The 13164-nt window shown below is 46.3% G+C and overlaps 1 non-coding gene across 1 annotated transcript; it reads right to left on the minus strand.

Moving 5' to 3' along the window:
• Nucleotides 1-2340: 2340 nt before the first annotated feature.
• Trnas-gcu (transfer RNA serine (anticodon GCU)) lies at nucleotides 2341-2422 on the minus strand. Its single transcript has one exon. It is a non-coding gene; the product is annotated as a tRNA-Ser (tRNA).
• Nucleotides 2423-13164: the final 10742 nt, after the last annotated feature.

Genomic DNA, 13164 nt, shown 5'->3' on the forward strand with positions numbered 1-13164 from the left:
CTTCCCTGAGTATGTTGTGGCTTATGCAAGCCGCGCCCTCACCAAGGCGGAAGCGAATTATCCGGTCACCGAATAAGAGTGTCTCGCGATTGTATGGGCGTTAGGAAAATTTCGCCCCTATTTGTACGGCAGGCCTTTCGACTTTGTAACTGACCATCATGCACTCTGCTGGCTGGCTTCCCTCAAAGATCCCTCTGGTCGTCTGGGTCGATGGGATCTTCGTATTCAAGAATTCGACATTCGCGTAGTTTACCGATACGGGCGCAAGCATTCTGACGCGGATGTGCTCTCCCGTTCACCCATGAAATCCGAAGCAGGGCCCCCTTCAGCGGTCGACTTTTCCCTGGATGCTCTCACCATCACAGACATGCCTTCGGAACAGCGCAAGGACTCGTGGATCGCATCCCTCTTGAAAGTTCTCTGTGCCTCTTCACCCGCTAGCCAACCCCGTGCCCTTCGTCCCCAAGCCAAGCATTTCGCAATACGAGATGCACTTTTATACCACCGCAACTACCTGGAGGACGGACGTAAATGGCTGCTGGTCATACCCAAGCATTTGCGAGCCGATGTGTGTGCATACTTTCATGCTGATCCGTAACATGCCCCTGCTGGCGGGATGGACGTATCAGCGGCTCCGCCAATACTACTACTGGCGTGGGATGTACGTACACATTTGTCCGTAAATATATACGGTCTTGTTCCGCATGTCGACGACGCAAGACGTTTAACCATACACCCGGTCAACTGCAGCCTTTACCATGTCCTGCCCGCCCTTTTGAAAGCATTGGAATCGACCTTTATGTACCGCTTCTGTGCTCTGTTACTGGAAATCGCTGGATAATTGTTGCGGTCGGACATCTCACGCGAAACGCCGAAACAGCTCCACTCCCTACGGCTGGTGCTCGTGACGTCTCTTCCTTCATTTTGCGCCATTTCATACTCCGTCATGGTGCACCGCGGCAACTGCTGAGTGACAGAGGCCATGTGTTTCTGTCCAAAGTCATACAAGAGCTCCTCCACTCGTGCCGTATTGTTCATCGCACATCTACTGCCTACCAACCTCAAACGAATGGGCTCGCGGAACGTTTCAACCGCAGGCTCGGTGACATGCTGTCGATGTACATTGATTCTGATCATTTCAATTGGGACGTAGTCCTGGCCTTCGTGAATCATGCGTATAACACCGCGACACAGTCTACGACAGGCTTCTCACCATTTTCTTTTATGTGGCCGTGAACCATCCTCCACACTTGACAGAATTTTACCGTACGGCCCGGACACCTCCGAATTCAGTCCAATTTCTGACGTCGCCCAGCATGCAGAAAAGAGCCGTCAGCTGGCCCGCTCGTTCACATCCGACAGCCAAGCCCTCCAGAAAGATCACCGCGACACCGATCAGCATGTGCAGAATTTTGCCGTTGGATCCCTCGTCTGGCTCCGAATACCTTTCAACTCTCTTGACCTCACTCCCAAGTTTACTGCCAAGTACTACGGGCCATACCGCGTCATCGAGCGCCGGTCTCCCGTCACTTATGTCAATGAGCCGGTCAACTGTTCCTCGGACAATTAAGCGCCGTCTCGTTCCCGACACGGTCCATGTCAGCCAACTCAAGCCGCATCATGACCCTCTCATCTTTTCGTCGCCTTGAGTCGCCAGGATGGCTCCCCTTCGCCGTCGGGGTTATTGTAATGAAGAACAACAGAGAGCAAGCAGTGGTGGGGCGTTCTCATAAATGTAGGGCGTGAGCGCAGATCACGAGCTGTTGGCGCCGAGACCGTTGCTCTCTTGCGACTGTGCTTGTTTTTAGCCTGCCGCTTGCCGTCAGTAAATCTCCTTATTAGTCGCAATGTATAGTGCTGTGCTCGGATTTATCGCCTTATAATAAAATTATATGTGCGCCAAGGTGCATTCCTCGTGAGCAAAGGCACTACAGAACACTCGCAGCTTGTTCCTGACAAGCAAACCTGTTCCCGACGTCTGCAACCCTCGAGCTTCGGCTTGGGTCGCGTAGCAAAAGGCTCCACTCACTATCCTTATTAGATCGTTCATGTGCACCGACATAGTCCCAAAGGAGCCGCTGAGCGCCAGGGCTCGCGGCTGCGCTGGCGATTTCAACACAGCTTCTCTGTCTGGTGGAACGTTGGACTTAGGCTTCAATGATGAACGCCGAGTCACCACCGTTTTCGTTGGTGGTTGCCCATCTCCAGCGACGTCTTGTCCGTCCGCATCATCTGTTGCAGCTTCGCGTCCTCGTTTGCTGACTGCGCCTCCGCTGGCTTCTTCCGTATATCTGTGCCGTGAGCTCAACGTATTTTTCAGGAAGAAAAGAGCAAAAGGATCGACGAGGGTGAGATTCGAGCCCACGCGGGCAGAGCCCAATGAATTAGCAGTCCATCGCCTTAACCACTCTTCCACCTCGCCCTTTTTTTATTTATTGCCGGTCTTCGACATTGTACAGAGCAAACAAAATAGAACAAACTCACAAAACACGACTACAAAACATTCTGAAAAACATGAAAGCCATCAGTCTTTATGGACTGGCGTTGTCTTACTAAAATTCTTTCAGTGCCGTCAGAGGTTCTATCCTCGACAGCCAATCGGGTACACAATCTTGTATTTTCTTTATTTTAATGAAGCGAGACAATGCTTTCTAAAAAATAAATACGGGCAGGCCTAGGGTCTGGGTCGCAATGGTACCCAGTCATCCGAGCCTGCCATAAAGAGTGGAGGCCATTGCGCGTTATTAAGTCGTATGGAACCCGTCCTCATTCTTAATCGCTTGGTACCTGATCCCATGCGGCTCCACGGAAACTGCTTCTGTATTGTCCGTTTTAGGACATCCCAGAAGTACACCCCTTCCCAGCAATGCAAGAACACATGATCTACTGTTTCAGGTTGCTTGCAAATCAAGCAGTGTGAGCCCCATGGTACAAGGAAGCCACGTTCTTCCATGAATGTCTTTACTGAGAATGTTCCTGCGTGTATCTTAGAAAAGAATGTTTTTACATCAGTAGGTACCTCCATATTGTTCACCCGTTTAAGGACGTCTTGTCCTGGTCCTCCACTGTATACCGCTCTGTACAATAGCACTTGACATACAATGTCACATGCATCTTTGTTTAATGTCTTTCGTTTCACGCCACATAGATAATCTAACGAAAACACACAGAAAGAAAGCGCACACTGTCGACAACTTCTTTAAGTTAACCGCAACGCGTTCCCGGCATACTATGGGTACTAACAATAAGTGCCGGCAAAGCGCCTCTTAACCGAGCTGGCAATACCGTCTGAAGAAATGATCACGCACATCCCGTAAAAACAGAAATCTGTTGACAAGCAGTCGTACAAAAAGATGCGCCAAGCCCAGCTCCCCTCTCTTCACCCGCCTGAACAGATTTGTTCGGCTTCATCTTTCCCAGTTAGAGCCCCAGATTAAAGCGGCAAACACTATGTGTGCAGCCTTTGCACGTTTACCCTTGAATAACAACGTCTGCATGACGTACCACAACTTAGTAATGAAAAACATGTTACATACAGTTCACCTTGCGAAAATGGACATGTTGATGCCTTTCCACCTGCCTGCTTTTTCTCTTGTTTCTTTTGTTTGGTTCGTCCAGTATTCCTCGCTATTTTTGTAACTGTCCAGGGGAACACCAAGATACTTGGTAGGGGTTTTTCACCCAGCTCACATTAGCAAAGTTGTCCGGGGCCGAATACCACTCTCCGTGCCACAAACCGATCGACTTACCCCAGTTCACTTTAATTACTGCCCGTCACATCACAAAAATGTTTCACAACGCTTGTTTCCGTTACACTTTCCCTTTTTGTACAACACACGGTGATATCATCTGCATATGCCAGGAGCTTGACTTCTGTGGCTGCTAAGATATAACCGCGTATTTAATCATTCTCAGTTATTGCCAAACACATCGTTTCTGTGTAAATCGCAAACAAAAGAGGACTGAGGGGGCAGCCTTGACGCACAGAACGCATGACGTTAATGGGGGCTCCCAATGATTTATTCACAATTAAGCGTGTCGTGCAGTTCTGATACGCCAACGCCACTCTCTCAGTGATGATGGCACCTACATTAACGTGATCCAAAATGGCAAACAAAATATCATGAGAGACACAGTCAAACGCTTTCGCGAGGTCAAGCTGGAGCACTGCGACGCCGTTGTAAGTGACGTCACAGCACTCGAGCACGCACCGCATCGTGTGAATGTTCGAAAAAATTGATGCTTTGATCCCACACGTTTGGTGGTCTGCAACTATTTCTTTGATGATGCTTTGAAGTCTGGCTGCCAAACCTTCATGAAAATATTATAATCAACATTGGTTAAACATATCGGCCTATAAGATGTCACGAGCCTAAGTTTCTCCGCTTGGTCACTCTTAGGAATCAGGATGGTATGCGCTTTGCCAAAAGAAGGCGGCAAAGCTTTGTTCTCATACGCATTGTTAAACAGGTCTGTTAACAAAGGCGACAGTTCTTTCTTAAACGCTTGATAAAAACACGCGCTGAGACCGTCAGGTCCAGGTGATTTACGATTGTTCAAATCATTACTTGCCTTTTCGACTTCATGTTCTGTTATTTTCCCTTCTACTCGGTCTTTCGTGTCGTCACTTAATCGCGGCATGCGATCTAAAAAAGCCTTTTTAAACTCGTCTACATTCGCTTTTTGAAATGCAAACAGCAACTTGTAATACTCTAAAAACGATCGGCCTTTACTCTTATTATCGCCGGCAAGTGTGCCGTTCCATGAGATCTTATCGACATGATTACGTCTACCATGAGCTTTTTCAAGTCCAAGTGCCCTTTTTGTGGAGGTCTCCCCCGCTACAATTGCGTTTGCTCTTGCGCGTACAATAACACCTTGATAGCGTTCTTTGTCCAACTGCTCAATTTTTTCTTTAATGGTTAGCACATCTGCCTTATACTCCCCTGGCTCTTCGCACTCAAGCACTATAAGCTGCTTAAGTGTCTTTCATACGTCTCCTTCTTTCGTTTCCCTCTCAAACCTTAAGCAGCTCAATGTTTCTAGAGCTTTCATTTTTACCTTCTATTTGAACCATTCCCATTTCTCAGCTATTGTTTCAGTACTTTCATCGCATACTTCTATAACGGCCTCATGCATTGCCTCTACAAATGGATCGTCTTTTAGTAGTAGGGCATTCGTTTTCCATGGGTCCCAGTTAAAGTTTTGATTATCTCTTCTTCTCCATGCCTAAAAGACACCACTAAACAGTGATCTGAAAACGATACAGGTGCAACAGAATAACTGTGGCACTTTGGAATCATCTCCTGCGATATGTACACGCAGTCTAACCGCGCTTGACTACTGCCTTGAAATGGCGTGTACATCACTTCCCGCTCTCCCTCTAGACACTCACAAACATCGTCGAGTTCACTTTCACTAATCAGATTAGACAACATAAGACTGCTTTTATCGCGAATACCAGCATTATTGGCTCTATTCCGAGCACTCAAAACACAGTTAAAATCCCCCAATAAACAATGCGCTTGCCACTGCTAATATACTGAAAAAGGTTCGAAAAAAATATATAAAGCACGCTCTTCTAAAGCATTCGGCGCATATATTTATTTATTATTTATTTATCTTTATTTATCAAATACTGCGGACACGTGGTCCAAGCAGGGAGGGCGACTTATGGTACATGCAATGAAAATCAGATAGACAAAACAAACAGAATCATAAAATTACAAGAATAGGAAGTAGGTTCAATTATACAATTCCATTCGGTTACAGTTCGAGGAAAAAAAGAAAACTTATATGTGTTTGTTCTTGCAAAGTAAGGGGTTAATGCATCATGTCTGCGGTGGCGTGTAGCCTTTTATTGGTTGATAACTGCGATAAATGTTCAGATGGGTCAAGGGGTAAATTGTTGGTGTGAAGTATTTTAAGGAAATCAAGTCTCTGTTCCTTTCTTCTAAGTTCGAGTGGTTCAATGCTGTTAATTTCCATAAGTTCGGTGGGGGAATCACATCTGGAAAACTTGTTAAATATAAATCTTACTGCTTTTCTCTGAATTCTCTCAAGACTATTGATATTAGTTTTTGTGTACGGATCCCAAACTATGCAAGCATATTCCAGCTTAGGTCTAATTAGGGAGATGTAGCATAGCATTTTAACGTGTAAGTTTGTGTCTCAACAGGCATAGTTTTCGGAAGGCTGAAGCGCAAGTGTTAGTTACGTGATCATTCCATGATAGTGTATTGTTAAGGGTCACTCCTAGGTATTTATAGCTAGTGACTTCATGAAGAGGTGATGGACCTAACTTATATGTATAAAGCAAGGGGGATTTCTTATGTGTCATTCGCAGTAGTACGCTTTTATCTGTGTTTAGTGTCATTCCCCCGCAACTGCACCATTTCAAGAATATTATTTAAACTACAGCATAAACTAGTTTGATCATGGAGAAAAACAATATCTTTAAAGAGCACATAATCATCCGCAAATAATCGAATCTGTACACCACCTTCAACCGTGTTAACAACATCATTGATATATAGAATAAAAAGAAGAGGACCGAGCACACTGCCCTGGGGAACACCCGATGTAACCGGAAGGCAGCCCGATTTTTCGCCATTTATCTCAACGAATTGTTTCCGGTTAGACAAATAAGCAGAAACCCAAGAGATGAACAGCTGAGGGATTCCTGCATTTTCAAGTTTTAGAATTAATTTATTATGAGGGACCGTATCGAATGCCTTACGGAAGTCAAGAAAGATTATGTCTATCTGTCCGTTTTTGTCAAGGGTTGATGCAAAGGAATGAACTACAGTGACCAGCTGTGTAACAGTCGAATACCCTCTTCGGAACCCGTGCTGAAAGTTAGTTAAAATTGAATGCTTTTCTAAATATTTGGTTATGCTTTTTGCTATATGTTCGATGAGTTTGTAGCATGATGGCGTTAAAGAAATAGGACGGTAATTTTCTACAAGTAGACGGTCTAAAAAAATTAAATTATGGGGTTTTACGTGCCAAAACCACGATCTGATTATGAGGCACGCCGTAGTGAGGGACTCCGGAAATTTAGACCACCTGGGGTTCTTTAACGTGCACCTAAATCTAAGTACACGGGTGTTTTCGCATTTCGCCCCCATCGAAATGCGGCCGCCGTGGCCGGGATTCGATCCCGCGACAAGTAGACGGTCTCCCTTTGTATAAATTGGTGCTATTCGGGCTGTTCTCCAATCACTCGGTAATTCGGACGACAATAATGAAGCATGGAATATTATAACAAGAAACTTTGATAAGGTTACAGCATATCTACGGAGAAACAAGTTAGGGATATTGTCAGGCCCACTTGAACATTTCGGTTTTAGGTTCAGCACCATAGAGAGTACACCAGCATACGATATAAAATTCACATCAAACGGTTGGTACACTGGGCAGTTACGTGAAGAATCACTGGGATTCGAGAAGACACTGTGGAAAAACATAATAAAGTGATGAGCAAGTTCAACCTTCTCCGTAACCATCTGTCTTTTTATTGTCATTTGGGATATTGGTTTCTTCTTCTCGGCAATGTAATTCCAAAATTTACTTGGATCGTTTATAATAAAATTAGGCACAGATGAGTTAAAGTAATAATCATTTGATCTACGCACGGCAAGTGCAAGCGTTTAGCTGCGCATGGGCCTTTTTTATCTCTTAATTTTACGTTTCATATGAATGACGTTGCGATTGATCCATGGCATTTTCTTCTGAACTTGTTTTTTCTTATTTGGTATGAATTTATCAAGGCAAAAATGACGCATGTCCTTAAAGCGGGTCCAAAGTAAGTTAACATTATTTTCGTCAAGATCAGAAAATTTTTCAAGTAATCAATCACGCATGCGTCGTTCGCGCGAGAATAATCTTTGACAAAATGGACTGATGATTTTTTAGTTTTAGCACAGGAAACAAGCTGCAAGCAAACACAAACAAGATAGTGGTCAGATAGCCCCTGCTCGATCACCACCGCGAATTCAGAGAATTTCCGAGCTAAGAAAACAAGGTCCAATACTGAAGATGAAGAACCCTGTACACGTGTCGGCTCAAGAACAACTTGTTTGAGATCATCTGTTAACATGATATCAAAGAGTACATTAATATCCTGACTGTGATGTGGCCCAGGCTGAAGACGTATCCAGTCTACACCGGGCAAATTAAAATTGCCTAGAAGAATAATCTTACTGTTTAAATATTTATTCATACAAGACCATAATTCATGCAAAAATTCAGGGGGGGGGGGGAGCCAGGAGGTCTGTATATTGCGAATATAACGAGGGTATAACCCCAAAGCGATACCTTAATGCATAAACATTCCAATGTAGGTATTATATCCAGAATGACAGGCTCTATCGGATTTTTAATTAGGACTGCCACACCTCCCCTAGAAGACCTATCCACGCGATAAACACTATAGGAAAGATGTCTTGGTCATTAATATCCTCGCGAAGCCAAGTTCCGATAATAACAGTAATGTGAGGGTCGTGTTGAAGCAACAGTATTTTTAAGGAATCTGCTTTATTTACAATACTTCTAGCATTAAGATTTATTATTCGTAGTTGCTTATTCCTTGAAGGTTCATTTTTTCACGATTGCGTTTGCCGAGGGCGACTATCTGCAATCTGCACCCGTTTGTTTTGTGATTCATCCCAAAAGAAAACATGTCTGTCCACTTTGAGCTTGTCGTGTATAAGTGACACCTTCTTCCCTTGAAGTTTATCATTTCTTGCACTTTCCCACAGAAGCTTGCGCTTCTTTAAGGTAGATTGCGAGTAGTCGTTCTGGATGAAAATGCTAGTTCCCATCAGTGTTTTTTTTTTTTTTTTTGCATTTTGCAGTATTTCTTTCTTTTCATTAAAATTCTGAAGATACAGAATTACCGGTCGCTTGTCACCTTGTTTTTCTAATCTATGAATCCGACCGACAGAATCACACTGTAGCATTCAATTTTTCATTAAATACATCCTTGACAACATAATCTTTGAGCACATTTTCTGTTTCATTTGGAATTTCAGGTATCCCATGAATGATCAGATTAGATCGTTGGCTTCGATCCTCAAGGACTGTTAGCTTTTTAGCCTGGAAGCTGATCAAATGTTCAATAGACTATAAACTCTGGGTATTTGGTATCGGGGTATCTATTGTTTGCGTGCATGATTTGTGCCTGGATGTTGTTAAACGTGCTGTAAAGTTCCAAAACCAGCTTCTCAGTTTTCAAGAAACGCGTTTGCAGTTCTTGTATATCGTTACGAAGAGTAGCCTGCCCTTCTAATAACTGTTTAAGCATCTCGGTCTGTGTAGGGCCGGGATTTTCTTCAACATCACCGCAAAGTAGCAATTTACACACAACGAGACACTCATAAGCCATAGCAAAGCATCGCCGTGGGAACGGCAGGACCATAACACCACGATAATCGCTACGCAAGGAGCTCGTATCGGAACCAACCTGCACAATGAAGAACAAGGCTCCTGTCAGTGTCATGGCAGTTCCTGGTCCGCCGTGCCCACAGAAGGAAAACTCCTGCGGCGCTTCTTTTATACGGGCGATCACCGATGACGTCACAGCGCTGCGCTCAAAAGGGGTCGCTAGGAGCAGGGTTGCGTCTGGAGATGACGAGATTGCAGGCGCCATATCACCGCCGAGTGTGCATATGCGTACATCGCAGAAATGATCCAAGAAAGCCCTACACAACGAAGAACAAGGCTCCTGTCCGTGTCATGGCAGTTCCTGGTCCGCCGTGCCCATATGCATATGATTCGGAATTCGACTTCGAAAAAAAAAACAAAATAACAAATAACAATCCTTCCCGACTGACATGAAAATACACTTTGAACCCCAAAGTCTGGTAACTTCTTAACATACAGGACATATCCAGCGGACGTCCCTACCACGTGGCTCACGACCGCATAATACCTAGTCGTGAAACGCCGCACCACGCTCCCGGTCTCCTCCTCCCCGTCTATCTTGGTCTCCTGGACAGTTAGAACGTCTATGGCGTGGTCAGTGGCCAACCGTAGGACTTGACTTTGCCTACGGCTAGCTACCAACCCTGGCAATACTCAGCGAGAGATTAGGAGCCATGCTGTACTAAAGAATAAGGTAGGCCCGGAGCTTACCTTTCACGACTAGCCGTCGGCTAGCCGCCTCCGGGGCCGCCCGGCTTCCCGGCGTTGTTGGTGGTCTGCTGCGCTTTGTCCCCAGGCCTTCTCTCGGGCGGAACATTCAGTTTGGGTTTGAAACCCGAACGACTCCTAAGAGGCGCTTTCGCAGCGGCCCGTCCCCAGTGCTGGATGCTGCATTGTCCTTGTTTGCGGCCTCGTCTCAGGGGCGCTTGAAGGTGGCACCGACACTAGCAGCCCGGTCCCCATCGTTAGCAGCAACGTTACTAGATTACCTCTTTCAGTTTGCAAACTCCGGCGCCGCGGATGTCACCCTTCCCTGTACCGCCGAGCGGGGGCGCGCTCGTCGCTGTTTGACCGGTTTGAAGGAGGTAACGGAGGTGTCGGCCGGTGTCGGCGGTGTCTACGGCTTCTTGGCCGCCACGCTGGCGTAGTCAACGCAGGCGTGGTCTTGTGCCGGGTGTTTTTTTTTTTTTTTTGCCATCAACAAATCTAGTAAACTTGCGTTCAACTTTGTTGCTTAGTGATCGCAATCCCTGTGAGTCCCAGCGAGATCTATCGACGCAGCTCGTACGGCGTGTGCTCCCGCTGCAACTTGTGACAAGAATGCACTTTTTCTACCGAGATTTTAACCATCGATTCGAAAGCAAGGAAAAGATGGCTGTAGCAAACAAAAAAGCGCGTGTTTTGTAACATTGGCTTTTGAAATGTGATTCCCAGTTAATGTTTGTTGCATTGTTCAAAAAGTTGACAGTCACTTTAACATACGCTAAAGAGAATGAATGCGAAAGCGTGCACGCTCACGAGAAATTGATTATATTACTTGACATTCTCATTCGAATGCGTTGTGAGTTTAAAATATCAAATTAAATTCTGGTGTTTTATGTACCAAAACCACGATGAGGCACCCCGTAGTGGGGACTCCGGGTTAATTTTGACCACCTTTAACGTGTAATTACTTGCTATTACTCGTTCTTTCCCACCAAAGGTCGTGGGTTCGAGTACCTTTATTAAGTGTGCCTTAATGAACTTCTCCCTAATTAAACCAAAGGTCGTGGGTTCGAGTCTCTTAATTAACTATATCCTAATTACCTACGTCTTAATTAACTTTGCCTTAAGTAACACCAAAGGTCGTGGGTTCGAGTGCCTTAATGAACTGTATGTTAATTAAGGTAGAGTTAACTAAGGCACTTGAAACCACGACCTTTGTTGGTGGCACCATGAATTTAGGTGCCGTAACACCGGACGTCGGATTTTTCGGCCCATGAGCCATCTACGGTTTTCGCCTTAATAAATTCTTCTCAATTTGACTTGTGTTGTTCTCGTTGTCTTTCGCGTTTTACAGTCTTAAGAACGGCGAGCTTTCACTGAAGTACTTCGGTATCTTGCTTTAAAAAACGCGTATCCTGGCATTGAGTGGTTCTCGAACAAACGAGTGGTTCTAGGTTTAAATATTTTCGGCGGCATGAGATACTTATGATCCGTGACCCACTGTAAACACGTAATCTTATATAGAACTGAATTAAACAGAACTGACGCCGATTAATCTTCACAGCTGAATGGATAAGAGTCCCGCATAGCCCTAGCTATAGATTGAGGCATCTCAGTCATATCTCTGCCGTGTGGAATCGCTCTAGTGGCTGAAACGATACTCTATAGTTGAACAATCGAAATAACGTTTGCTCACAATCTCGGAACTCCCCATACACAGAATTAACTGCGTAAATTGCGTTTAACGCAGCGCGCAGGCTCCGTAACCATGATGCGGCCGGGCCAATGGCGTCGGAAGCTCCACCTGGCGAGCGGGAGCTGAAAGGGGCCACGTTTTGCTGCTGCATCCCGGCGGAGTTTGCAAACTGGCAAAGTAATCTAGTAACGGTGGTTAGCAGCCTCGCCCTGTTGCACTGCTGATTCGTCGTCATCGCTTTCACTAGCACCTTCCTTTGCAGGGACAGCTCCCGTCTCGACCCGTTCCGGCCCAGTCACTTGCTCAGCAGCTTCGACCACCTTGGCATCAGCGCCCTCCGGCACTGTCACAGTACTTGTCGTCGCTGGAGGCACTTGGTCTCCGGCTCCCTTATCGGCGTCTTCAGCCTCGACTACGTTCATCACATGTTCAGCTGCCTCTTCACTCACTGCTGGGCGTGTCGCGGTAGCGTAGGTCTTCACGCAGTCTGCTTCAACGTGCCCGAAACGTCTGCAACGGGAGCAGCGTGGCACCTTACACTCTCACCGGACGTGCCCAGTGCCTTTGCAGCGCAGGCACTGCATCGGGCGCCCGGGCACCACTACCAAGGCCAACTCTCCGCCTAAGCGGACCTGATGGGGAAAGTCCTCTATTTTGAAGCCGCTTCTCAACTTGAGAAGCACGGTTCTTGTCGTTGAGGTCTTGTCTCCCATGCCTTCGACGCGACACCTCACCCGTCTTACCTCCTCCACCTTGCCGAAAGTCGCGAACGCCGCCCGTCTGTCCTCTTCGGCCACGCCATACAGCAGGCAGTGAAGCCTAAGCTTCACCTCTTGGTCCTGCGGGTCGACGATAACGCACTTTCGTCCCTTCACCAGCAGTTCCTTCAACGCCAGCAGCCTTTTCGTTGCAGGCGCATCCGTAAGAGTCACCGCCCAGACGTAGTTTAGCTGGTATGCCCCTATGCATACCACCTCAGGCAGCAGGCCCGTCGGCAGTAGTAGGGCTTCTCTGAAGTCCTCGACCTTGTAGGGTCTGGCACGCACATCAACGTGCAAAAAAATGGTGTTGATCGACACTCGTCCTTTCGGCAGTTGAGGCAAAATAAACGCATATTCCTTATCATCGTCGTTGCGCCTGTTTCCGCGGCCAAAAGCGACCGCTGTAGCCTGTCGCGGCCCCTGAAGAGGCCATGACCCTACGATCCGTCATGCTCGGTGTCCGGAAGCAGAAATGACCTCACCCGCACGTCAAGTATCACTCGTAATCACTCAGTCAATCGTATACCTGTACCGTGAGCTCAGTGTATATTTCAGAAAAAAAAAGAGCAAAAGGAT

Source organism: Dermacentor silvarum, chromosome 1, assembly GCF_013339745.2.
Source record: "Dermacentor silvarum isolate Dsil-2018 chromosome 1, BIME_Dsil_1.4, whole genome shotgun sequence".
NCBI classification, from domain to species: domain Eukaryota; kingdom Metazoa; phylum Arthropoda; class Arachnida; order Ixodida; family Ixodidae; genus Dermacentor; species Dermacentor silvarum.